The 27,984-nt window shown below is 35.7% G+C and overlaps 1 protein-coding gene and 1 pseudogene across 1 annotated transcript in view; both read right to left on the bottom strand.

The window, feature by feature from the left end:
* PCDH15 (protocadherin related 15) overlaps nucleotides 1-27,984 on the bottom strand; it is a 990,428-nt gene that overhangs the window by 618,908 nt on the left and 343,536 nt on the right. The gene's annotated exons all lie outside the window — the stretch shown is intronic.
* Nucleotides 6,158-6,250, bottom strand: LOC114670194 (U6 spliceosomal RNA; annotated as a pseudogene).

The raw sequence follows: 27,984 nt of genomic DNA, 5'->3' as shown, positions 1-27,984 counted from the left end.
TCTGCGTGTGAGATGGGTCTCCTGAATACAGCAGACTGATGGGTCTTGACTCTTTATCCAGTTTGCCAGTCTGTGTCTTTTAATTGGAGCATTTAGTCCATTTACATTTAAGGTTAAGATTGTTATGTGTGAACTTGATCCTGCCATTATGATATTAACTGGTTATTTTGCTCGTTAGTTGATGCAGTTTCTTCCTAGCCTCGATGGTCTTTACATTTTGGCATGTTTTTGCAATGGCTGGTACCAGTTGTTCCTTTCCATGTTGAGTGCTTCCTTCAGGGTCTCTTGTAAGGCAGGCCTAGTGGTGACAAAATCTCTAAGCATTTGTTATCTGTAAAGGATTTTATTTCTCCTTTACTTATGAAACTTAGTTTGGCTGGATATGAAATTCTGGGTTTAAAATTCTTTTCTTTAAGAATGTTGAATATTGGCCCCCACTCTCTTCTGGCTTGGAGAGAGTCTGCCGAGAGATCTGCTGTTAGTCTGATGGGCTTCCCTTTGTGGGTAACCCGACCTTTCTCTCTGGCTGCTCTTAAGATTTTTTCCTTCATTTCAACTTTGGTGAATCTGGCAATTATGTGTCTTGGAGTTGCTCTTCTCGAGGAGTATCTTTGTGGCGTTCTCTGTATTTCCTGGATTTGAATGTTGGCCTGCCCTACTAGGTTGGGGAAGTTCTCCTGGATGATATCCTGAAGAGTGTTTTCCAACTTGGTTCCATTTTCCCCCTCACTTTCAGGCACCCCAATCAGACGTAGATTTGGTCTTTTTACATAATCCCATACTTCTTGCAGGCTTTGTTCATTTCTTTTTCTTCTTTTTTCTTTTGGTTTCTCTTCTCGCTTCATTTCATTCATTTGATCCTCAATCGCAGATACTCTTTCTTCCAGTTGATCGAGTCGGTTACTGAAGCTTGTGCATTTGTCACGTATTTCTCGTGTCATGGTTTTCATCTCTTTCATTTCGTTTATGACCTTCTCTGCATTAATTACTCTAGCCATCAATTCTTCCACTTTTTTTTCAAGATTTTTAGTTTCTTTGCGCTGGGTACGTAATTCCTCCTTTAGCTCTGAGAAGTTTGATGGACTGAAGCCTTCTTCTCTCATCTCGTCAAAGTCATTCTCCGTCCAGCTTTGATCCGTTGCTGGCGATGAGCTGCGCTCCTTTGCCGGGGGAGATGCGCTCTTATTTTTTGAATTTCCAGCTTTTCTGCCCTGCTTTTTCCCCATCTTTGTGGTTTTAGCTGCCTCTGGTCTTTGATGATGGTGATGTACTGATGGGGTTTTGGTGTAGGTGTCCTTCCTGTTTGATAGTTTTCCTTCTAACAGTCAGGACCGTCAGCTGTAGGTCTGTTGGAGATTGCTTGAGGTCCACTCCAGACCCTGTTTGCCTGGGTATCAGCAGCAGAGGCTGCAGAAGATAGAATATTGCTGAACAGCGAGTGTACCTGTCTGATTCTTGCTTTGGAAGCTTCCTCTCAGGGGTGTACTCCACCCTGTGAGGTGTAGGGTGTCAGACTGCCCCTAGTGGGGGATGTCTCCCAGTTAGGCTACTCAGGGGTCAGGGACCCACTTGAGCAGGGAGTCTGTCCCTTCTCAGATCTCAACCTCCGTGTTGGGAGATCCACTGCTCTCTTCAAAGCTGTCAGACAGAGTCGTTTGTGTCTGCAGAGGTTTCGGCTGTTTTTGTTATTGTTTACTGTGCCCTGTCCCCAGAGGTGGAGTCTACAGAGACAGGCAGGTTTCCTTGAGCTGCTGTGAGCTCCACCCAGTTCGAGCTTCCCAGCAGTTTTGTTTACCTACTTAAGCCTGAGCAATGGCGGGTGCCCCTCCCCCAGCCTCGCTGCTGCCTTGCCGGTAGATCACAGACTGCTGTGCTAGCAATGAGGGAGGCTCTGTGGGTGTGGGACCCTCCCGGCCAGGTGTGGGATATGATCTCCTGGTGTGCCTGTTTGCTTAAAGCTCAGTATTGGGGTGGGAGTTACCCGATTTTCCAGGTGTTGTGTGTCTCAGTTCCCCTGGCTAGGAAAAGGGATTCCCTTCCCCCTTGAGCTTCCCAGGTGAGGCAATGCCTCGCCCTGCTTCAGCTCTCGCTGGTCGGGCTGCAGCAGCTGACCAGCACCGATCGCCCGGCACTCCCCAGTGAGATGAACCCAGTACCTCAGTTGAAAATGCAGAAATCACCGGTCTTCTGTGTCGCTGGCGCTGGGAGTTGGAGACTGGAGCTGTTCCTATTCGGCCATCTTCCCCTTTTTTTCTTTTTCCGCACATGTAGGCAAGCAGTAAGAAAACTCAGAGTCCCTCTCCCTTGGCTATGGCAGGGAAGTTCAAACCATTTAAATCCTCACCTATTGGAGTTGAGGGTAAGGGACTCACTTGGATCCAACCCTTAACCCCATTAAATACCAGAACTCCACTGCCTCTTCCTTAGGTTTCACTTCTCACTGAACCTGAAGGCTTTTTGTTGTGGATTATTTTGCCCTTTAGTAGGTAATAATACCATGTAAGTAATAAATTTGTTTCATTTCCTTTCAGTCTTGATATCCATAAATTACTAGGGGCAGGAATGGTGTAGAGTTGCCTAGTATTCACCAAATAAAGTAAAAAAAACACACACACACACACACTGAGAGAAAAATCTAGAGAAACATCGTTGCCACACACAGTTTTCTTGCTTGCTCCTGATAAATATAACTTTCTCTATCCACGAGTTCAATTAACAACTTTGGATAGGAAATATTCATAAGGAAAAATGGATGGGCTGCATGAAAGGAGAGTGTTCTACCTGACTTTATTCACTAATCAGAATATGCCTCAAAACTGGGTAGCAAAAACTGAGCTGTGGGTTTTGAGAAAGATTCCAATAACAAGAAAAATGTACAAACATTTTTATTGCTGTTTATCCCTAAGCAATACAGCATAACAACAATTTGTACAGCATTTACATTGTATTAAGTATTACAAGGAATCTAAAAAGGATTTAAAATACATGAGAGAATATAAGTAGGTTATATGCAAATACTAGGCCTTTTTTTTTTTTTTTGGGACGGAGTCTCGCTCTGTTGCCCAGGCTGGAGTGCAGTGGCCGGATCTCAGCTCACTGCAAGCTCCGCCTCCCAGGTTTACACCATTCTCCTGCCTCAGCCTCCCGAGTAGCTGGGACTACAGGCGCCCGCCACCGCGCCCGGCTAGTTTTTTGTATTTTTTAGTGGAGACCGGGTTTCACCATGTTAGCCAGGATGGTCTCGATCTCCTGACCTCGTGATCCTCCCGTCTCGGCCTCCCAAAGTGCAGGGATTACAGGCTTGAGCCACCACGCCCGGCCAAGGATTTGAGCATCTGCATTTTGGTATCTGTTGGGGGATGGGAGGTGGGGCAGCAGGTCCTGGAATCCATCCCCTATGGATACTGAGAGACAAACATACATAGAAGCTACAAAAGTGAATTACTTATTTCGCCTCTTGCTGTTGACTTAAGGAAAACTATGCACTGTATCATCAGTATAGAGAGTTTGAAAAGCCTAGATCCTCCCAAGGTTTGAATAGGTTTTGAAAATAGTGAGATGTGGTGTTAGCTCAAATAGAGAAAAGAGAAGCAAACCTCTAGGGAAAACCATTTCCCCTTTTAGAAGCAAGTTTGAAGTGGCAGATGACTATTCCTTTTTCTACTGAAAATATTTTCTTGGGCTTCCTGTCAAGTAATGTGAGTTGCAAAAGACGTTGAAGATTGGACCAACTAATGAAATGGAATCAGGACATGGTTTCATAAAATAAGAGTGTATTTTTTTTTTTTTTTTTGGTAATTTATTTATAGTTTCTTCCTTTTTTTGTTTACTTTTTTAACTTATTTATATTCCAAATAAGGTTTGTCATTTAACTAAACTTTTTATTTTGCCCCACATATCATTCCTATGGCTTCTTAGATTTATTTTTTTATTTTTTTATTTTTATTTTTATTTTTTTTTTGAGACGGAGTCTCGCTCTGTCACCCAGGCTGGAGTGCAGTGGCGCGATCTCGGCTCACTGCAAGCTCCGCCTCCCGGGTTCACGCTATTCTCCTGCCTCAGCCTCCCGAGTAGCTGGGACTACAGGCGCCCACAACCGCGCCCGGCTAATTTTTTATATTTTTTAGTAGAGACGGGGTTTCACCGTGGTCTCGATCTCCTGACCTTGTGATCCGCCCGCCTCGGCCTCCCAAAGTGCTGGGATTACAGGCGTGAGCCACCGCGCCCGGCCGGCCTCTTAGATTTAATAGGATAATAAAATTTCTAAAGCAGCCTGGTCTATGGCTTCCTTAAATTAAAACTGCCTCTTTTACCAAAGTTACTAAAGACAAATATAAATAATCATGACCAATATATAAAGATATGAATGACATTTACAGAGAATAACTTTACTCAGTTATATAGGGTTACCCATAAACAAAGAGAATTTACTAGCTTCAATTAAAAAAAAAAAAAATCTCATGGCATCTATGATATTTACTTCTGTCATCTCCACATTCAAAGGAAAACAAACAGATTATCCACAGTTAATCACTTTTTATTTTACAAATGCTCTGTAAACAAAATGCTTCTCACACCTATTCAGTACAATTAAAACATAATAATATAGCTTTGCCAAAAGGTGTATTCCAAAGTTATCAGTTAGATTTATTAACTGATAAAGATGCACAATTTAATGTGAATGTTTCCTTTAGTGAATGTACAGAATTCTCTCAAAGTTAAATTATTCAAAACATATCTAAACTCATCTAACTCAAAAATGTAGAATTCTTATACTCAATATCTCAATATCTCACATACAAAATATAATCTAAATGTTATTTTTAACAATGTAAAATTTGTTTCTCTCTTTGTTATTGCCAAGATTCCACTGACTATTGAAATATAAAAGAAAAACAGCATTAAATCAGGTGTGATAAAATCACCTTTTTCTGTTTATCTCCACTACTGGCATTTATTGGCACTTGGAAACTATTTATAAACTCATATTCTTATTGCTAACATCAATTATTATGCAAATACTTGAAATTTTTACTGACTTCATAAATAATGCATGAAAGTCTATAGACTTCAACTAGTGAGCATTATCTTTTGTGGTTTATAAATACAGAATACAGAATAAGGTATAGTTTGGATGAGTCTGAACAACAGATGTTTCTGCTTTATGAATTCTGGTCAAATCATTTGGAAAGAGTTTTATTTATACAATAAGCATCTGCGTTTTGGAAAGTTAAACTAAAAATTATTTTGTCATTTTCTCTAATAGCTTGGGACCTACATAAATCTATTAAGTTGACCATAAATAGAACTGAAGGTGATAGTAGAGGTGTTTAAAATAAGTTTGGATAGTTTTTACACATGTAAATCTATAACATACCTTTACCAAAACCTAATATTTAAGAAGAATTAATGGAAATTATACAGTTATTCCAACTCTAAAGTTTTATGACACAAATATATTATTTACATAGTATCTTCACATTAATTTTGTTTAAAAATCTCCATTATACTTTAGAGGGGATTTCAATGAGAATATGTATACCCCATCACATTTTATCAAGTTGAAAACTGATTATGGAACTTTTTGTAGGTACAGAGCAAGTTTAATCCATTTAACTGATGCCAGACTTCAGATGTTTATGAATAACTATCAAGTATTCCTTTAATAATTTTTCTTTACAGGCTAGTCATCCTTACTTCCTTCAAGTAATTGTTAATTTGCTTGATGCCAGGAGCTCTAAATTATGTAGAACTCATTTTGCTAATTTCCATTATAATATATATTTTGTACAAAAATTTGCATCCTCAACACCCACAGTTCAGTTTTTGCTGCCCAGTTTTGATGCATATTCTGATTAGTGAACAAAATCATGCAGAAAACTCTTTTATTAAAAATAACCAAAACATAGTTGGGAGGGGGTGGTTAGGGCATATATTTTTGACCTTTATTTATCTCTTAGCCAATACTAAGTATTTTCACATATAATCCTATAAAATGCTTCTCCGTGTTACACTTGAATACTCAAAGTTTTGAGGTTATATATAGAATTTCACAATTGCCTTTTTATTTCTCTATTCAACAAATTCTACCACTTAGACACTAGCTTTCTCTGTTTCTTCTGTGATAGTTGATAGAATTTTACCTATATTTACCCCAATAAATGAATTATCCAGCTATATTTTGCACAGGGGTCCTGCTAATCTTCTTGTATTGTTCCAATTTTAGTATATGTGCTGCCAAAGCAAGCACCAGCTATTTCTGAAGAACTGATATATACTACTAAGAACACAAGATAAAGAGAATCCTAGGAATAAAGTTGGTAAGCCATTTTTTAAAATTCTGTTTCCTATCCTTTCCTTTTCCTTCTTGTCTTCCATTCTAGAGCTGATTCACAGGAATCCTTCAAACACTTCTTGGATAGGTCTTTCTGGAGTCCCTTCAAAAGTTCCTGTTTATAGATGCACATAAGATATGAGAGGGCCAGAATTCTTCATGAGTCCAACTCTTTTGTTGGAACTCAAGAAAAGAGACTAGATTGGAGAGTAGAACTAGATTTTTTGAGTCATGTTTTAATAATGACTACTCCGCATGTACACATTTAGATGCTGTCCCCAGTTGAAGAGTTCTGTCCACTGTCAAAATTCATGTCCACCTGGAATCTCAGAATGTGAGCTTATTTGGAAATAAGATTTTGCAGACGTAGTTAGTTAAGATGAGGTCATACTGGAGTAGGGTGGGCCATAAATCCAATCACTAGTGTCTTTGTAAGAAAGGGAAATTCAGACACAGAGACACAGAAGCACACAAAGAAGGTCATGCAAAGAAGGAGGCAGAGATAGGAAGAAAGCAGTTACAAACCTACCAGAAGAAGGATATCTGAGAGCCCTCAGAAGACTCAGAAGACTGGAAAAGGCAAGGAAAGTTCCTTCCCTAGAGCCCTCAGAGGAAGCTCCGCCCTCAGTGGAAGCACCTTCTAACCTCCAGAACTATGAAAGAATACATACCTGTTATTTTTAAGCCGCCAGGTTTAAGGTAATTTGCTATGGCAGCTCTAGAAAACAAATATACACAGGATTCTTCTTTCGAATAGGTCTGAAGGAGATGTGTATATACAAATTTATATATTTATAAACATATAACAGATTTATATATTTATAAATATAAAACAGATTTATATAATTTTATAAACAAAATAAATTTATATAGTTTTGTAAATATAAGCTTAATTTTTAATTACTAAAATTTTTTCTGTAGGCTCTCAATTAATAAGGCAAATACACAATGGCCAAACAGAATAATAACTGCCCTTTATTATTGTAAAATAATAATACTGTTTTTTTACCTATAGATTATAAAGAATTACTGTGGGCAATTTAAAGCCTTTTCAAAAATGGTTTAAAACTAAATCTATAGTATTCAAACATAATTATAGGGCATTTCTTGTTTGAAATTATTTATCCTATTATACTTTATATACAATATCCAATTTTATATTTCTACTTTAATATATTCAGCATTTAGCTCTGGACTCAAGATTATCGAACCATAGCCATTTATTTCAATTTCATATTTTGTCTTCATGTAGAAAATCCAAAATTTTATTTAAAATTTGGAATTCTCAAATTCTTAAACATGAACTGAGAAGAAAACATAGTATGGTAACATCTTAAAATGTTTAGTAAAGTTAATGCATCACATGTAATATATCCAGAATTGTATTCAACTGATATTTAATAAATATATCTGTGGATTATTCCTTTGAAGTAATATGTTAAGCATACACATGCATAGAGATACAGGTACATACATGGTTCAATATGGTGTTTTATTCCTTGCCTATAATTACATGGGTAAAAAGAATACATATTTATGCTGAAATGAAACCATTTTGCTTTCTAAAAAGAAACTCAGACACACATTTCTAAGTGCATTGACAGCAAATGCTAATACATTTACATACATTATTTTGTCTTTTAACCTTTTCAAGCAACATCGTGCAAGGATATGTAGGTTACATTTGATCAGTTTTCAGATGTTTTGGCGGGTTTTGAGAAATTTTGTTTTATATCTTTGATAAAGTTTGACTGTGTCCCCACCCATACATCATCTTGAATTGTAATTCCCATAATCCCCATGTGTTGTGGGAGGGATCCAGTGGGAGGTAATTTAATCATGGGGGTGATAACTCTCCTGCTGTTCTTGTGATAGTGAATTAGTTCTCACAAGATATCATGGTTTCATAAGGGGTTTTTCCCTTTTTGCTTAGCACTTCTCCTTCCTGCTGCCATGTTTCGAAGAATGTGTTTACTTCCCCTTCCAGTATGATTGTAAGTTTCCTGAGGCCTCTCCAGCCCTGTGGAACTGTGAGTTAATTAAACCTCTTTTCTTTATAAATAACCAAGTCTCAGGTATTTCTTTATAGCAGCATGAGAATGGACTAATACAGAAAACTGGTAGTGCAGAGAGTGGGGTGCTGCTGTAAAGATACCCAAAAATGTGGAAACAACATTGGAACTGGGTAACAGGCAGAGGCTGGAAGAGTTTGGGGGACTTAGAAGAAGACAGGAAGATTTGGGAAAGTTTAGAATTTCCTAGAGATTTGTCGAATGGTTTTGACCAAAATGCTTAAGGTGATACGGACAATTAAGTCAAGGTTGAGGTCTTGATGGAGATAAGGAATTTGTTGGGAATTGGAGTATAGGTCACTCTTGCTATGGAGGGAGACTGGAAGCATTTTTCCCTGCAGAACTTTGAACTTGAGAGAGATGATTCAGGGTATCTGGCAGAAAAAAAAAAAAAATTAAGTGCCAAAGCATTCAAGAGGAAGCAGAGCATAAAAGATTTGAAAATTTGCAGCCTGATGATGTGAGAGAAAAGATAACCTCATTTTCTGGGGAGAAATTCAAGCCAATAGGGAAAATGTCTTGAGGATATGTCAGAGACCTTAACAACAGCCCCTCTCATCATAGGCCTGAAGCCCTAGGAGGGAAAAATGGTTTTGTGCCCCTCTTCCCACAACCCATGCAGCCTCAGGACATGGTGCCGTATTTCCCAGCTGCTTCAGCTCCAGCCATGGCTAAAAGGGGTCAGTGTACAGCTCAGGCTGTTGTATCAGTGGGTACGAGCCCTAAGCCTTGGCAGCTTCCACATGGTATTGGGCCTGCAGGTACACAGAAGTCAAGAAAAGAGCTTTGTGAACCTCTGTCTAGATTTTAGAGGATGTATGGAAATGCCTGGATATCCAGGCACAAGTTTGCTATGGGGGCATAGCCTTCATGGAGGGCCTCTCCTGAGGAAATGCAGAAAGGAAATGTGGGGTTGGTGCCCCTACACAGCACTGTCTGGTGGAGCAGTGAGAAGAGAGCCACCATCCTCCAGACCCCACAGTGGTATATTCATCCACAGCTTGCACTGTGCACCTGGAAAAGCCACAGACACTGAATGTCAGCCTGTGAAAGCAGCTGAAGGTGGACCATACCCTGCAAAGCCACAGAGGCAGAACTGCCCAAGGCTGTAGCAGCTCACCTCTTGGAATGGCATAACTTAGATGTGAGACCTGGAGTCAAAGGAGATCATTTTGCAACTTTAAAGTTTAATGACTGCCCTATTGGATTTTGGACTTGAATGGGGCCCGAAGCCCCTTTGTGTTGGCCAATTACCCCTGTTTGGAATGAGTGTATTTAACCAATGACAATGGTGTATCACCATTGTATCCAGGATGTAACTAACTTACTTTTGATTTTACACATCTATAGGCAGAAGGAACTTGCCTTGTCTCAGATGAGACTTTGACTTGAACTTTCAAGTACATGCTGGAATGAGTTAAAACTTTGGGGAACTGTGGGAAGGTCATGATTGTTTTTTGAAATGTGAGTACATGAGATTTGGGAGGGACCAGGGGTAGAATGATACGGTATGGCTGTGTCTCCACCCAAATCTCTTCTTGAATTGTAGTTCCCATAATCTTCACATGTCATGGGAAGGACCCAGTGGGAGGTTATTTAATCGTGGGGTTGGTTACCCTCATACTGTTCTTATGATAGTGAGTTATCCCTAGGTATGATGGTTTTATTAGGGGCGTCTCCCCCTTAGCTCAGAACTTCTGTTTCTTGCTGCCATGTGAAGGACATGTTCACTTCCCCTTCTGACATGACTGTAAGTTTCCTGAGACCTCCCCAGCCCTATGGAACTGTGAGTTTATTAAACCTCTTATCTTTATAAATTACCCAGTCACAGGCATTTCTTCACAGTGGTGTGAGAACGGACTAATACAATCTTTTTTAGCTTTCGTTTTTTAGTGATGCAATTCAAGTTAAGGGAAGAAGAGTGTGGTAAAAATCAGCCTTGTTAAGACTTCTATAAATCATGAATTCAGCAGCTAATTCAAAGCAAAATTTTTTACATGGTACAAAACTATCTATTGCAGATGACTAATTTCAACTCTATCAAAGTGACAAAAAAAGAGCCATCAACATCAGCCCTCCTAAAAAATGTGTGCACTATTTTACTAACAAACAGTAACACCTAAACAATGAACAATATTAGGAAGATAAAAACCCATAATGTAATGTACTATTTGACAGCCAAGTACTTTAACAATGTCCTATCCTTTCTATTACCTCTGGATACTTTATTCTTCTGCTAACATCAGCCCTCCTAATCTTTCACATTACATTCCTATATTGTAGCATTTCAGAATTTTCTGCCTCACAGTTGGAATGTTACCAGATATTCCTCAGTGTATGGACCACCTGCTATTGCTCTCAGCTCATGTTTGGATAAAACTGGTTTATGTAAAATTTTATTTTTTTCTTCTGGTAAATGAAAGCTAATTTGCAATATGTTTCCATGGGAAAATTCTAGGCATAAAAATCATATAACCACATCTAAAATTGCTAAACAACATTTTTAAAATACTTAAAATTTAATGATAAATCATAGTCATAAGCCCATAAAATAAAGTAATATCAAAATGAAAATTAGGAACACAAAAGTATGTGCTACAGGGAAAAATACAATCCAAAAGTTCTCAAACAGTCTACAAAGTCTATAAAATCTATGTATTGAGTTTCTACTATGCATTCAGCACTGTTTTATGACCAAACATAATAAAATATTCTTGTTGTAAGTGGAGAAGTTTAGGCTGTATATGGGATGTTGTTATCATACATCAACGGCCACTGAATAACAATAAAAACTCGCATTCTGTTCTTATGAAGGCATGCTTATAATGGCTACTGCCAAATGAGACTCTATTTTACAATAGGGTGTGCATTTCTTATATATGTTTTGTGTATCTCCATTATTTAAAGGATGTCTCTCCGTATGCTTTTCTCTTAAGATTCTGTTCTACTTTACTTTTAGACAACTAGCTTTTATTGTTTATTCCGTAGACTCTCTATTTGTTTCTCGCCAATCAATGTTGGGCATGAAGCCAGGCCGAACAGAAGCCCTTAGTCCATGGAGAATTACTTTTTTTCACACTACCATAAGAATATCTTAAAATTTTTCCAATATGTCAATGTAAAACTTAGAAAAGTTTAATCATTCCACATTGCCTTTGGCATTAAAATTAAATATCTGGCTTAATATATAAAGCCTTTCACAGTTTAGCTTAATGGCAGCTATCTTCTTCCCATACAATTCACTCAGCCTCAAAACTTGAAACTGCATATCCATTCATGGTTCTTTGCTTTTTTCCCTGCTTGCCAGGCTGTATCTAAGTTATATCAGATAGATTACTCAGTGTTATCTCTTTTATACACCCTCTGTCATGTTTACAGAGTGAATCGTCTCTATGGCTAATAGTTTATATAGACATCTATCATAGATTATGTTTTTAGTTATATATATTTACTTGTAGAACTTATTCTTTGATTACAGGCATTCACCATACATGCCTCCTTCTGACTTCCTTCAAAACATACTTCAGTGACTGAACTCAACAGGCACTATAGCCTAGTAGTAAAAACAACATATTCAGGGGCCAAGATTCTTGCCTTTGGATCCCAGGGCCATGTACTACTAGCTTTCTGACCTTGAGCAAGTTACTTACTTAAACTTTCAGTATCATAAGTTTCATTACTAGTGTGTTCATACTAGTGTAGAGCAGGTTCTTAATGTTGTTTCATTCAACAGCCTTCCATTGTAACATTGATGAGAAAAAACAAACAAATTCCTGGTGGGAGCCACTGTATGTACAGAGTTTGCCCCTTATCCCCATGTCTGTGTGGGTTTTCTCTGGGTACTCTGCCTTCCTTTCATATCTCAAAAATATGTATGTCATGTTCATTGGTTGTCTACATGGTCCTAAAATGAGAGAGAGCGAGAGAGAGAGAGAGAGAGAGAGTGTGTGTGTGTGTGTGTGTGTGTGTGTGTGTGTGTGAGTGCCCTTGATAGAATAGTGTCATGTACAAAGGTTGTTCCCACCTTGTTCCCTGAGTTGCCCAGAAAGGCTCTGGCCACCTGTGACAGGAACAAGAAGGCAAATAATTATCTTACTTGTTTTTATTAATTATTCTTAAAAGTTCATAAAACTCATATTTACTTCAATATTTCATATTATAAATATTTTTATCTTTATTTAGAAGCTTGATATTTTCATGACAAGAATTACATCATAGGAACTTAACTCTTGTTTATATCAATTAGCCTATGATCAAGTTTGTTCCTATATAAGTTGTTTTGCATGAAGTCATAGTTGTCAAGAACCTATTGAGGATGTTAAGTGAGGATTTACAGTATAAAATTCCTAGGTTATTTGGAGAAAAATGACTTAATATAATTAGTCCCATAATGTAAAGATTTTAGAGACTGACACGAAGGCAGTGTTTTATGAGGATATTAGAAAAAGACAGGTGAGAGACAGGATAGAAATAAGAAAAATAAATAGTAAAACCATTCTTTCCAAGAAAGAATAATTTCTACATGTAATCATAAAATTGTAGTATTGGATGGATTTACTAAAAAATCCATTCCAGTGCTCATATGAAAGAACTGAAGGCCTGTGAAGTCACACAAGTTTAAAGCAGATATGGGAATAAACTCCTATTTCATTGGTCTCTTCACCCATAGGTTTTTGTGTTATCCTTGACTAAAATCTGCAACATGTTTTCCTTATGCCATATCTTGCTCTTAATATTTGTAGGCTTTCTGTGACAGTTTGTTGACTATTTGACTTAGCTCTTTCTACTTGCCATTAGCTTAAATGTATATTATAAGCCTGCATTGAAGTTTTTCAAAATAAAAACATACAGAAGCTGTTCCTTTCCACAGATGATTTGAGGAATAAAAAGGAGAAATAATACAGTCTAATTTCAATATTGAAATAGAGATCAGTTGAACTAAAACAGAAGAATAAACAGAGTATAAAGCAGTCCACTAAGATATTCATAATTTCATACTGAACTCTTTAGGAATTGTGATTTCTTAACTAGATTCATTTATTTATTTAATAAACTTTTACTGAATACCGCTATGTGTCTGACTTATCTATTGATTATCAAGATTAACATGGTTGCTACACTCACAATGCTCACATTTTGCTAGATAAATCATAATTTTAAAAATCATCATAATCATCATAAAACTTGAAATAGGGACAATGGATAGCCATTGATGTACTTTTGTGAAAGGAGTATATTATAGTATATAGTATATTATACTATATAGTATATTACTATATTTCAGGTTTTAAATGTCACTTCAGAAAAATATTTGGAGACAGTTGGAAGGAAGGTAGAGTATATGCAAGGAGACAAACAAGATGCTAATGCAGCAGGGCACCAAATACCAAGAAATAAACAGTAAAACATGGAGCTGGAATCCCAGATTTTTGCAGAAGATTAAAAGAGAAGCCTTGAGAGACATGTATTTGGGATAATAAACAAAATGTCATCATGCATTTAACATAGGGAGTGAGGGAATGAAAGGCATCAGAAATAACTTTCATCTCTCTGGCTTGAGAAACTAGGTAGATGATGGTGGCATTTAATGAGATAAGGAAAATGGAGAATAATATGTTTTATCGGGGCAGAGAGTTGAAGTATGGTGTGAATTTTGAACCACTGAGTTTGAAGTGCACTTGAGGAAATCCAAAGTGGTGGGGGTGGGGAGTGTTAAATAGCCAATCCTAATTAGAAATATTCATTGAAAAAATTATTTTTAGGAGAAATCATGACATTAAACCTAAAAGAACATATTTTAAATAATACCATTTATATCAATGCCTGATAAACAAATAAAGTGTGTAAATGATTCTTTTTTATAAATTATTGATCATTTAAATATTATTAGAACATAGAATTTCTATTTACATCACCTGCTATAAGAGTGACAGCATATTAGCCACTGGTATTCATGCTCAACTCTGCAATTTAAAAGCAACACCAAAGAATATTCTTCATTGTGTTCATAAACTCTCTCTTAAGCAAATAAATAAAGAAAATGTAATGCCTAGCAACATTTTTCTAGCAATTATTCTTCTGCAATGCATGAATATATATTTGTGCTATGGTAGCATTAGGTTCAACCTAATTAACTCAGAAAATCATTTATGCACAATAGCCTATCTTTCATGTACAGCAGATCATGTCTATTTTCTTTACTTTTTGCAATTTTATATAATGTTATCACAAAAAAAAATGGTTGTGTTTCTTGGTTCTCAGCACTGCTGTTTATCACATCCATGTCCATACTAGTTTTTCCATGTGTGGTTTAACTACCAAGTTAACCATTTGAGATTAGACCATCTCTTGGATTTATGACTCTGTGCCTATAATATTTGAGCTGCCTATAGGTCTTTATAAGCATACATAGCAATACATGTTGTCCACAACAATCGCTTAGATATTAAATAGGTGAAACCTCTGGAATTAGGCAAACTGTGTGCAAATATTAAATATTGGTTAAGACCTTGAGAAACTTTTTTTCAACTATCTGTGCATCTATTTCCTCACCTGTACAATGAAACCAATGATAAAACAGAACCTCCCCATTTAGACTATAGTAAGAATTTAATATTTAATTTTTAACAAATTCTTATGGTAAAGACTTAATATTTAATTCTTGACAAATTATTATGGTAATAATGTTTAATTCTTACCAAATTCTTATGATAGGGATTTAATATTTAATTCTTACCAAATTATTAGGGTAAGAATTTAATATTTAAAATATTCTTTTCTTAGCATATACGAACTTCTTAGAATACTTACTAGCATATGACAAAACCTTAGGGAAGTTTAACAATTTTATTATAAATTAGATTGCTTAATATATAGTTATGTTATATGAGTTGAGTTAGTTAATGCAAATAAAAAATAATATTCACTGGGCATCTTTTTATGTTACTCAGCTTTCAATTTCTCATACTATCTCAAAGAAAATGTAGCTAGTAGTTATTTTTCAGAAGTGTTCTCCAAATGTACGTAATAATTTTTGTCAATGTTGAAAATCTTTAAGACTTTTGTAAAGTCACCATTTAATGAGTTAAACTATTGTCTTTAGCATTTATGTCCTAATTTTTGGAAGGAAACACCCACACACATATATATATATGTATAATGACATCCTATCTTACTTGACCTAAAACTGCACAAAAATTTATATTTGCTGTTTATTTTGCATTGGCAATGCCAGTTTTCTTCCATTTGAATACAAGTCATTTGGAAAATTCCTTACATCCAAGTTCTTCAGCTCCTATTTGTTAATCTTTTTTATTTCTTTGTTTCTTTCTCTTTTTTCTTTTCTTTTCTTTCTTTCTTTTTTTTTTTTTTTTTTTTTTTGAGATAGTCTCTCTCTTTACCCAGGCTGGAGTGCAGTGGCATGATCTTGGTTTACTGCAAACTCTGCCTCCTGGGTTCAAGGGATTCTTCTGCCTCAGCCTCCCCCAGTAGCTGGGACTACAGGCACGTGTCACCACACCCACTTAATTTTTTTGTTTGTTTTTTTTAGTAGAGACAGGGTTTTGCTATGTTGGCCAGGCTGGTCTCGAGTTTCTGACTTTGTGATCTGCCCGCCTCAGCCTCCCAAAGTGCTGAGATTACCAGCATGAGCCACCTCGCCTGGCCTATTTGTTAATCTTGATCTTGTTATGTATCAGTTGTTGGGTTGCTCCATGATTTTCACATTAGCTCCCTTTAGTTTGTATTGTGTTGGTTTTTGTTTTTTTCATAAAACACTAAAAATGTTTACATCATTTTAAAACATTTCAAACATAAAGCGATATCCTAAACAGCTTAACAGTAGCTTCCACACGTTGGGTATTAATATAAAAACTTTTACTTTTTTTATAAGATCAATCAGTCTGTTCATATCAGTACTCAATAATGAGAACATTCACATGTTCAACTCTGTTCAGTCATTAGAGAAGCATATGTAAAACATATTCCAAGTAAAGAGACATTATACAGATAAAAAGCTAATAAGCTGAGTGAATGCCAATAGGCCAGTAAATATTGGTATAGGATGTTGCTTTGATGTTACCAATTTCATTTTATATATTGTAAGGACTTCCGTTTACTATTAGAGTAAATTTCAAACTATATAATCTAACATTAAATGTCATTTGCAATCTGAACTCAACAATTCAAAATAATTATGTTTTACCAACTATAATAAGACAAAAAATAATGGCTATTATGTATCAGTAAGCAATCTGAGACCTAGTAAGGATACATAACTTCTCCAGCATCATAGTGTTAGCTGGTGAGAGAGCCAGGAGTTGAAATGAGGTGATCTGGCCTCAGAAACTTTGCTGTAAGCCTCTAAATATATTAAGAACACTATGCCGAATCCTCACCAGGAAGCATTTCACCATCTTCCAGTGGGAAGCCAAGTAAACGTAAACTTTTAATAAAACTGTCTGAGTACTGTCAGAGAGGTATAAACACTTCTACCAGCCGGTAATTTTTTTCACCATCCTGGAAGACCCTCAAGGTCAGGGATTATATTTTATTTGACTTTGTATTCCCAGAGCCTCCCATGACACCTACCCCATAGAGGACCCCATTAAATGTGTGTTGTTGTTTTATAGCAAAGTGATTCCAAAGCAGTAGTAGGGCTAGAGAAAAAACAAACAAACAAACAAAAAAGGCTTTACAGTATATAAGAGTGACATTTGAACTCCATCTTAAAAAATAAATATAAGTACTCAAGGAAGAGATTCTGAGAAGAGGACATTTGAGACAGAGAAAACAATATGTGTAAACCAGACCTGAAGTGGGAGAAAAACGGATATATCTAAATAATAGGCGTTTGGATGTAGGGAAGCCAGAGACAGTGTCGGGAAAGATTCTGGACAGGGGTTTGTGGCAGTTTAGGAAGGAAAACCTTTATGTCAGGCTTTCACCTGCACAGCCAGGGCTCTGCTGCACTGGAATCAGTAGAGGGAACGGGTGCAGTTTCAAGAAGCTCTCCAAGGGCTGGGAACACCCTATTTGTGCCTCAACGTGGTTGAAATTTAGTATCTCCATTTATGAGCATTGCAAATTTTAATAAAATACAACAAGAGCACAGTTGGGGACAGGTTATAAACGACACAACAAAAGGAGATTTTAATATTGAAGAGTATAAAATTAAGTTTTCAAAAAGTTCAAAACAGAATGTTTATAAATTGATATTAATTTATTAATAACAGAACTTGTAAGAAGATAAATCTGGTTACCTGGTTTTAAGCATTGACAGGAACAGTTTATATGCATTTTTGGGGAAATACATTTAAATAATATTTTTGTGTTTACACACAAAATTATAATTGCTTACAGGTAGTAAAACTATCATATTTGGGGTTGTTGTCTCCCCTAGACAAAATCTATAACTAATCTATATTTACAATGTCTGGGCTATCATCAAACAATAAATAGTGAAGTCAACATAGGTACCTTATCCTATGTAATTCATTAGTCTTTACACAAGCCTCTTAAACAGTGCTCCAGTATGATATTAAAATACCATGTCTTCCCTCTCCATTTGACCTTATTTCCAAGGTTGAGTATCCAGCTAGCTAGCTAGTTATTTTAAACAAGAGTAACCTAATTCTATTGATTTAAAAGACAGAATAATGATCATCACAGAAGACAGAGAAAGTGGACAGTTAAAAAAGATGTTTCACTAAGCTAAGGGAGGAAGTAGGGTCCAAATTTAGTGTTGGAGATTGAGGTTATGATATAAAGTTTAAAGACTAAAAAGCAATAACTTAGGCCATGAAGTAGTTTAACCTTCACTTTTCCTTGCCTCTGTACTTCCGCTCCCTCTCACACCACTACATTAGTCTGCAATATATTTCCCTTATCCCTTTTAAAATATTTACTTTTAATAATTAAAGGCACATAATAGGTATATATATTTCTATTTTATTATTGATACATAGCATTTGTATATATTTACGGGGGACATGTGATTTTTTGTTACATGCATAGAACATGTAATGATCACATCATGGTGTTTATTTCCTGGAATATTTATCATCTCAATGTGTTAAAAATATTTCAAATACTCTCTAGTTATTTTGAAATATACAATACATTGTTGTTTAGTAACTAAAGTTTACTCTCAATCACTGGAAATTATTCTTTCTGTTTAAATGTATGTTTAGACCCATTAACCTACTCTCTTCATCCTTCCCACACTCTGGTATCTAGAATACTAGTCTCTTCCTTCATGAGATTACCTTTTTTGACCCCCACATATAGTGAGAACATGTGATAATTGTTTCTGTGCCTGATTTATTTCATGTAACTTAATGACCTCCAGTTTACCCCATGTTGCTGCAACTGGTGTTATTCATTCATTTTTATGGCTGAATAGTTTTTCATTGTGTGCCAATACCATATCTTCTTTATCCATTTGTTGGGTTGATGGACACTTAAGTTGATTCCATATCTTTGCTATTGTGAAAAGTACTGCAATGAACATGGAGGGGGGGGGTGCAGGTATCTTTTTGATATACTGATTTCTTATCTTTTGAATAGATACCTGTTAATAGGATTGCTGGAACATATAGCAGTTCTATTTTTACATTTTTGAGGAATCCTCATACTGTTTTCCACACTGACTGTACTGATTGACATTCCCACCAACAGTGTATAAGAGTTCTCTTTTCTCCACATCCTCTCCAGCATTTATATATTTTTTTGTCATTTTGATAATAGCCATTCGAACTGGGGTAAGATGATATCTCATGATTTTGATTTACACTTCCATGATGATCAGTGATATTGAACATTTTATCATATATATGTAGGCTCTCTGTATGTCTTCTTTTGAGAAATATCTAGTGCCCATTTTAGCAATGTGTTGAGATCCTTGTATAATCTGGATAGTCCCTTGATGAATGAATACTCTGCATATATTTTCTCCCAGTTCTACAGATTGTTTCTTTACTCTGTTGATTGTTTCCTTAGCTGTGCAGAAGCTTTTCTGTTTTTGTTGCTTGTGTTTTTTTAGGTCTCAGCCATAAAATCTTTGCCTAGATCAATGTCCTGAAGTGTTTCCCCAAAGTTTTCTTCTAGTAGTTTTATAATTGTGGGCCTTAACTCTGTATCTTTACTCCATCTTGAGCTGATTTTTCTATGTAGTGAGAGATAAGGGTCCTTTTCATTCTTCTGCATGTGGATATCCGATCTTGCCCACACCATTTATTGAAGAGGGTGTATTTTCCCTAGTGTAGGTTCTTGATGTCTTTGTCAAAAATCAGCTGGCTGCAAATACACGAATTTATTTTTGGACAGTCTATTTCTGTTTTGTCTGTATGTCTGTTTTGGTATCAACATTATGCTGTTTTGGTTGCTATAGCCTTGTAATATCTTTTGAAGTCATGTGGCATGGTGACTCCAGTTTTGTTTTTTTCACTTAGGATTGTTTTCAATATTTAGCCTCTTTATGGGTTCTAAATAAATTTTTTTTTCTATTTTTGTAAAATCGTCATTGGCATTTTGATAGAGATTGCAATGAATTTGTAGATTGTTTTGGTGTGGTCACTTTAATGATGGTAATTCTTCAAATCCACCAGCATGGAACACCTTTCCATTTGTTTGTGTCCTCTTCAATTGCTTTTGTAAGAGTTTTGTAATTTTCCTTGTAGAAGTCTTTCAGCTCTTTGGATTACTTTATTTCTAGGTATTTTATTGTAGCTGTTGTAAATGGGATTGCCTTCTTGATTTTTCTTTCTTAGCTAATTCATTACTGGTATGTATGAACACCACTTTTTGTATGATTAGTATTGTATCCTGTAACTTTATTTAATTTATATATCAAATCTAAGAAATTTTAGGTTAAGTGTTTAGATTTTCCTAGATATAAGATTATATCATCTGCCAAGAGGAAAAATTTAACTTTTTCTTTTCCAATTCGAATGCCTTTTATTTTTTTCAATCCACCTGATGATTCTGGCCAGGCCTTTGAGTACTATGATGAACTGCAGTTGGGAAAGTGAGCATCTTTATTTTTTTCCAGTTCTTAGAGGAATGGCTTTCCACTTTTTACCTTTCAGTATTATGTTAGCTATGGGTTTTTCACATATGGCCTTTATTATGTTGAGGTATGTTCATCCTATTCCTAATTTGTTGAGTTTTTATCTTAAAGGATGTTAAATTTTCCCTATTTCTCTGTGTCTATTAAGATGATGATAAGATTTTGTCCTTCACCCTCTTTATGTTATATATCACATTTATTGATTAGTATATGTTGAGCAATCTTTGCATCTCTGGGATAAATTCCATTTGATGATGGCACATTATAATTTTTTATCTACTGTTTGTTTCAATTTGATAGTATTCTGTTGATTTTTTTTTATCTTTGTTAATCAAGGATATCAAGCTGTATTTTTTGTTGTTGTTTTTGTTGTTATTGTTGTTAGACTCTTGTCTGGTATTGGTATGAGGGTGATGCTGGCCTCATAAAATAAATTGGGTGAAATTCCCTCTTCCTCAAATATTTAAAATAATGTCAGGAGAACTGATGTTAGATCTTCTTTGTAAATTTGGTAAATTTGTCAATGAAGCAATCCAGTCTCGAACTTTTCTTTGTTGGGAGACTTTTTATTGTTGATGCAATCTTATTACTCATTATTGATATGTTCAGGATTTCTATTTCTTCCTAATTCAATATTGCTAGATTATATTTTTCCAGGAACTTGTTCATTTTTTCTAGGCTTTCAAATTAGTGTAGGGTTATTAATAATCATCTCTGATGATCTCTTGTATTTCTGCACGATCAGTTGTAATGTCTCCATTTATCTGATTTATTTGGGTCTTCTTTCTTTCTTCATTAGTCTTGTGAGCAGTTTATGAATTTTATCTTTTTTCAAAAAACAACTTTTTGTTTTATTGATCCTTTGTATTACTATTTTCAGCCTGTATTTTGTTTAGTTCCACTTTCATTTTTTATTATTTCTTTCCTTTTACTAATTTTGGTTTGATGTGTTCTTGCTTTCCTAAATTTCTTGAGGTGTATCATTAGACTGTTTATTTGAAATCTTTCTACGTTTTAATGTAGGTGTTTATTGCTAAAAACTTTCCTCTTAGCATTGTTTTTTTCCTGAATACCATAGTTTTTGGTATGCTGTGGTTCAATTTTCATTTGTTTCAATATATGTTTTGATTCCCCTCTTAATAATATTCTTTACCCAATAGTCATTCAGAAGCATGCTCTTTAATTTCCAAATATTAATATAGTTTTCAAAGTTCTTGTTATTGATTTTTTATTCCACTGTGTTCTAAGAAGACACTTGATATATTCTGATTATTAAAAAAATTGTTGAGACTTGTTTTATATCCTACAATATGGTCTATTCTTGAGAATGTTTTATGTGCTGATCAGAAGAATGTGTGTTCTATTCCTGTTGGATGAAATGTTAGGCAAAAGTATTTTATGCTTCCTGGGTTTAAAGTGCAATTTAAAGGCAATGTTTATTTTTTGATGTTTTTGTCAAGATGATCTGTCCAATGCTGACAATGGGGTACTGAAGTCCCCAAGATATTATATTATTGCAGTCTATTTGTCCATCTTGATCTAATAATATTTGTTTTATATATCTGGGTGCTCTAGTGTCTGGTGCACATATGTTTATAGTTGTTACATTCTTTTGCTGAATTTATTCCTTTATAATTGTATAATAACCTTCTTTGTCTCTCTTTGCTGTTTTTGATTAAAATTCAACTTTATTTGATAAAACTATAGCTGCTACTCCTCATTTTTTGTTTCCATTGCATGGAATAGCTTTTTCCATCCCTTTACATTCAGTCTATATGTTTCTTTACAGGTGAGATGTGTTCCTTGTAGGCAGCATACGGATGAGACTTTGTAATTTTTAAAATTTATTTATTTATTTTTGTTTGTTTGAGATAGATTCTTGCTGTGTTGCCCAGTTTGGAGTGCAGTGGCACGATCTCTGCTCGCTGCAAACTCCACCTCCCAGGTTCAAGTTATTCTCCCACCTCTGCCTCCCGAGTAGCTGGGACTACAGGCACATGCCATCATATCTGGCTAATTTTTGTATTTTTCATTGAGATGGGATTTCACTATGTTGGCCAGGCAGATTTTCAACTCCTGACCTCAAGTGATCTGCCCGACTCGGTCTCCCAAAGTGCAGGGATTACAGGCATGAGCCAGCATGCCGCTCCTCCACTGTTTTTTTTTTTTTCCTAACTATTAAGCCAGTCTATATCATTGAAGTACAAAATTTAATCAATTTACATTCAACTTTATTTTTATATGTGAGGGCTTAGTCACATATAATTCAACACACATACATGCAGGTAGTGGTGAAGTTTTGTTGGGGACAGGGCCATCAGGTGGGCCAGTCTTTGGCCCCCACTGGTGGCAGTGCAAGTCAATTATGCCTTTCCCTAGTTTTCAGGGCTGCATACACTAGCACTGGTGTCAGCAGGTCTATGTAAGCAGGTCTATGCAATTCTCTTGATCCTGCATGGCTTGCTTGGGTGCTGGCAGTGATGGTGATGAACTGGGTGGGTGAGTGGGTCCTCTGGTTCCAAGGCAGTGGGTTTGGTGGTAATAGCAGTGGAGGGTCAATCCTCTGACTCACAAACCATCTGTACTTGTGTTGGTGGTGGCTTTGACAGGCTGGAACGGCCAGTCTCTAGGCTTGCAGTTGATGCATACATGTGGGTAGTAGCTGTGGTGGTAGCACAGGTTGGGTGGACTCGTTTTCAAGCCCCTGGAAATAATGCTCAGCTGCTAACAGTGGTAGTTGGGGCAGAATGATACACAGGCCCTTGGAGGGTGTGCTTGTGTACTCAGGAGGGTAGAGTTAGGTCACATGGGCCTTCCCTCAGCCCCCCTGGTAGTGTTTGCAGTCACTGGCTGTGGTATACAGGGGTGGAGTGATCTCCAAACCTCCAACAGAATGTTTGGATGAAGGTGGCAAAAACTGCACTTGCAGCACTGCTATAGGGTTGAGGTGGGGAAGCAGAGGTTGCTTTCAGTGGTAGTACACATGAGCAGATAGCTAAGGAATGCAAGCTTCAACCCTAGATGACAGCTATAAGCTGAGCAGCCTTTCATCAGGGTGCTTTTAAGCATGGGGCAATCTTGCTACTAAAGGTGGCTGGGTCACTGTCAGTGCCTCACGCTTTGGTCCTAGCAACTGTAGCCACCAGTGGTGCCTGGCTCCAGATGGAGGAGGTCAGTGGAGTTTTAGGACTCTGGAGAGGCAGAAGTTGGGCTCTAGGGAAGGATGCAAACTGGTGGGGACTGGGCTCTCAAAATAGCACTCTGCTGTGGCTGCTTAGGCCTCAGTGTGGGTATGGCACACATTCTTAGCTCTCTTCCCAGAACAATGTTCTTGCCATCCCCATGCAGCTTCCTATGACAGTTTCAGTGCCCATATGGGTTGGACTCTACCATGGCTAAGATTTCAGGAATCTGCACTGGAAATATGGACCACTGGAGATCAGTTGCTTATTCTTTCTCTGAACTAAGGAGCCTCTTCAGACTCCTTGCCAATTGTAGCCAAGCAGGCTGCCTCACTGTGGTCTCCTTTCTTGCCTTAGGTATTTTCCATCATATCTCTGTTGAATTCCAGTGTTTTTTCTTAGGTGGTCTATTCAAAGTATGATTATCTACTCCTTATTTTGTGAGGGAGGTGAGTACCAGATGCTTTCCATCAGCCATTTTGAAGGCCCCCTTTCACTTCTTTATTCATTGATCAGGTACAAAGACCATTGAAAAATCAATGGGTTAAGGGCACCAACACCCTACATAATTGAAAAACCATATGTAATTTTTGACTACTCTAAAAATTAACTAATATCCTGCCATTAACTAGAAGTCTGTCTGATAATATATTCAATTAACATATAATCATTCTGTATGTTATATGTATTATACAACATAGTCTTACAACAAAGCAATCTAGAGAAAATGTTATTAAGAAAATCACAAGGAAAATAAAACATATTTATTGTGTATTAAGTGGAAGTGGATCATCCTCTTTAAGTATGACGAGGAGGAGGAAGAAGAATAGGGGTTGTTCTTGCTGTCTCAGGGATGGTAGAAGCAGAAGAAAATCCACATATAAGTGGACCCACAAAGCCCAAACTTGTGTTTTTTAATGGTCAGTTGTATTTTTTCTAAAAACACTTCTCAGGCTATCCAAACCTGAATAAACATGTATTTATTTTAACTACTGTAGAAACTATTGCCCACACAGTCATTTAGCAATTACTCATACAATGCCTTATATTAGTTTCTCTTTTATGTGAGCAGCTATTTAGATCTACTTTTGTTTAATTTTCTGAAATTATTTAATAGAAGATTTTATACTATTGGCATATAGTAGGCATTTAACAAATGGCTGACTTATTGCAAAATCTTCTATTTTAAATTTTGTTTATATTTTTTGAATTTTTTTTTACTACAGAATATAATTTCCTGAATATTCATGATAAAAACATGAGGTATGATAAAAGAGTAAAGTGTTATATTTAAAATTAATCCTTAAAACAATGAATCAAGTGTAATAATACTTCCTTAGGTCAGAAACTTTAAAATACTTAATTGCATAACTTAAAAAGAATACATTTTGGTAAATACTGCAAAATACTTCTTTTAAAATTAGATGTATATATTTTTAAACATTTTTTTCAAAAAAGTAATTATATATATTCTGAGTAATGCTCAGCCATAGCACAGAAAATAAAGCATAATTCTTATATGACACTCTGATTTATGAGAGCACAATTACTTTTTAGCATTAAGCCAGTACAATCATGTCATGATCCAAATATAAAGAAATAGGGGGAAAGGAAAGTGGGCAACTTAGTAGGCTATGAATAAGGTCTAAAAGAGTGTGTTCTTATATTTATGTTACATTAAAATAAAGTGTGTACTTCTTGAAAACAAATCTTAAATATATTTTATGGCAGATTCACATATTGTTCTGCTGCAAAAATGTTCTGTTTCAACATGTTTTCCCTAAACTGCATAACTTAGAACTAAACATAAAAATGGTATTTGGTTGCTGTTCCAAATGTTATGCAAAAAAAAATAAATTTGATGTGAAAACTAGACAAATTAGTCAGTGGGAGTTAGGTTTATTAAAAAATTTCACCTAATTTTTGTTGCTTTCAATAGTTGCAGTTTTAACTGAGTGTGAAGAAAGTTGCCAAGATGACATATGTCACATGTTTCTTCAATTCATACATCCTCAGGCACTAGCCAAAAGCCACTGTGTGTGTGTTTTTTTCAAAACCCAGGTATGAAACACAAGAAATTCCTTTAATAAATAGTGATTGTTATCTACTATATATCAGCCAATGTGGTAAACACTGGAACCCTGAAGAATGTCATGATCTACAAGGAACATATAAGAGACACAAATCCAGAAAATTTAAAATTAAAATTAAAATGCATGGCAGTGATAGCAATAGGCACAGTGGATTGTAATCAGGAAGGATGTGGGGTCAAAAGAAGATTTCAGAAGGAAATAATCACTGACCACAGTTTTAGAAAACGGGAGGGAGGCTGGAAAGGAGTGGGCAAGTGTTTATGCAGAGTTGCATGTAGGTAGAGGCATGGGAAGAGAGGAATGACCAGATGGTAAAATATATCCTATATACAGAGGAGCATGTAAATTATCTGCACAGTTGAAAAGAGTTATTTTTTAAAATAAACTCTTCTACAACCATACTTCACCATTTTTAGAGTAAAAATAATGTTGATTTTAAAATGTGAGGAAATACAGACTTCTACATAATTGTGTACTCTGTTTCATCTAAATGCAGGTGACAGATACGCCTAAGTGAGGTGGCTTTCTTTTTAAGGCAGAGTTTTTACAGGTCAGTTTTAGATCATGGCCGCAGGAGTCATTAAGAGTCAGAAAATGGTAAGAAGAGACAACACTAGCTTAAAGTGAATGCAAACAGATACTCTGAGATTTTTGCCAGATATAAGTCAAAAATACCTTTTGAGGTGGAAGTTCTAAGAAAGTAAAAGATAAGCAAAAATATCTTTTTTAAGGGGATATTTGGAATCATATTGAGCAAGATATTTGGAAGATGTTTGGAAGCATATTGAGCCAACTAAAACATATCCAAAGATACTGGATATTGTCCTTGAGAAGAGAAATGTTCTAGAAACTTTTAAGACTGAGAAATACCAGGTTAAGCAATGAAGAAAGAGTTGGAGAGAAAAAATTTAACGGTCATTTTGTCTGAGACGAGAATGAATTTTCTCTGTCTCTCTGTTTCTGAGCATACTATGACTTGCATGCAAGATTTTCCTACTAAACTTTAAAGTTTTCCTTCTATTTTATTGTTAACACTTCCACTCTCACTAATGTGGTTGGTAAAATAAGTACTTTAATTATTTGCTTGCACATTCAATATTAAAATACCATGCTGTCTTCAGTTTATTATAAGAGTTCAATTTTCAAGACACTATAAAAATAATATAACCATCCATTAAAAGGGTATTTTGAAATATTTTTTCATTAGGTTATTATTTTATTATCTTCTAGTAAACAAGAAATACATGTGTAACCTTCAGCACATTATAAAAATGTGCCTATAAATTTAAAGAAAATTTATAAACATAAGAATTCTAATAATTTTTCTACATACATGAATGTGATTATTCCAAATTCCATTAGATTTTCTAAGATGTTATATATTTTGTTATGTTTAAATTCTCTATAAATATAATTGTGAAGCCACTTTAATCAAATAATTAGACACAATAATTTGCAAACTTGCAAAAGAACACATTACATATACATCTTTTAAACAATGAGAATCCAAAGAGTGATTCCTGATAAAGTACATTTAGTGTAAACAGAAATGCAAATAAATAAAAGTTTCATTTCTATATTCGAATTGCAAAAAAATTTTGCAATAATGAATATGCTATTTCTGTTGCTTATAAATTGTGGTCAAAAGACATCTGCTGAATCCATCACAATGATATCCTATTTTTTCAAATAGAAGACATTTTAGGAATAAAAATTAAGTTTAGAATGATACCAAAGCTTAGATTCTATGATGTGAAGAAAAAAAAAAAGTCTCAAATCAATCCTTGTTTTACAGATGAGGAAAAATTGGATCCAAAAATATTAAGTGATTTGTTCAGTCATCCAGGTAGGAATTTCAGGATCAGAACAGAAATTATTATTTTTTTTTTATGTCAAATCCTATGCTAAAGCCTCTAAATAAGCTTCTTCGAGGTCATTAAGTCACCTATGTGAAAGTATTTAGCTCAGTAGTTCATGTGATGACAGTGCTTTTTACATGTAATCAACTAAGGTAGTACTCCCTAAGGATAGGGTTAAACACAGCAGGTTCTCAGGACAGGCTGCTGATAAATAGACAAAGATCTAAGCGTGTAGAAAAGGAAGAACACTCCATTACTGAGTTATTTAATGGACCAAGTATAATCTATAGGTATTTTTTATATGCCTTGAATTACATAATTTATTAACAAAACACTAAACAAAACATAAACCTCTCTGAAGCTACAAACGTCAGATG

This window comes from Macaca mulatta, chromosome 9, assembly GCF_049350105.2.
Source record: "Macaca mulatta isolate MMU2019108-1 chromosome 9, T2T-MMU8v2.0, whole genome shotgun sequence".
NCBI lineage: Eukaryota > Metazoa > Chordata > Mammalia > Primates > Cercopithecidae > Macaca > Macaca mulatta.
This window is presented reverse-complemented; position numbering and strand designations above follow the sequence as displayed.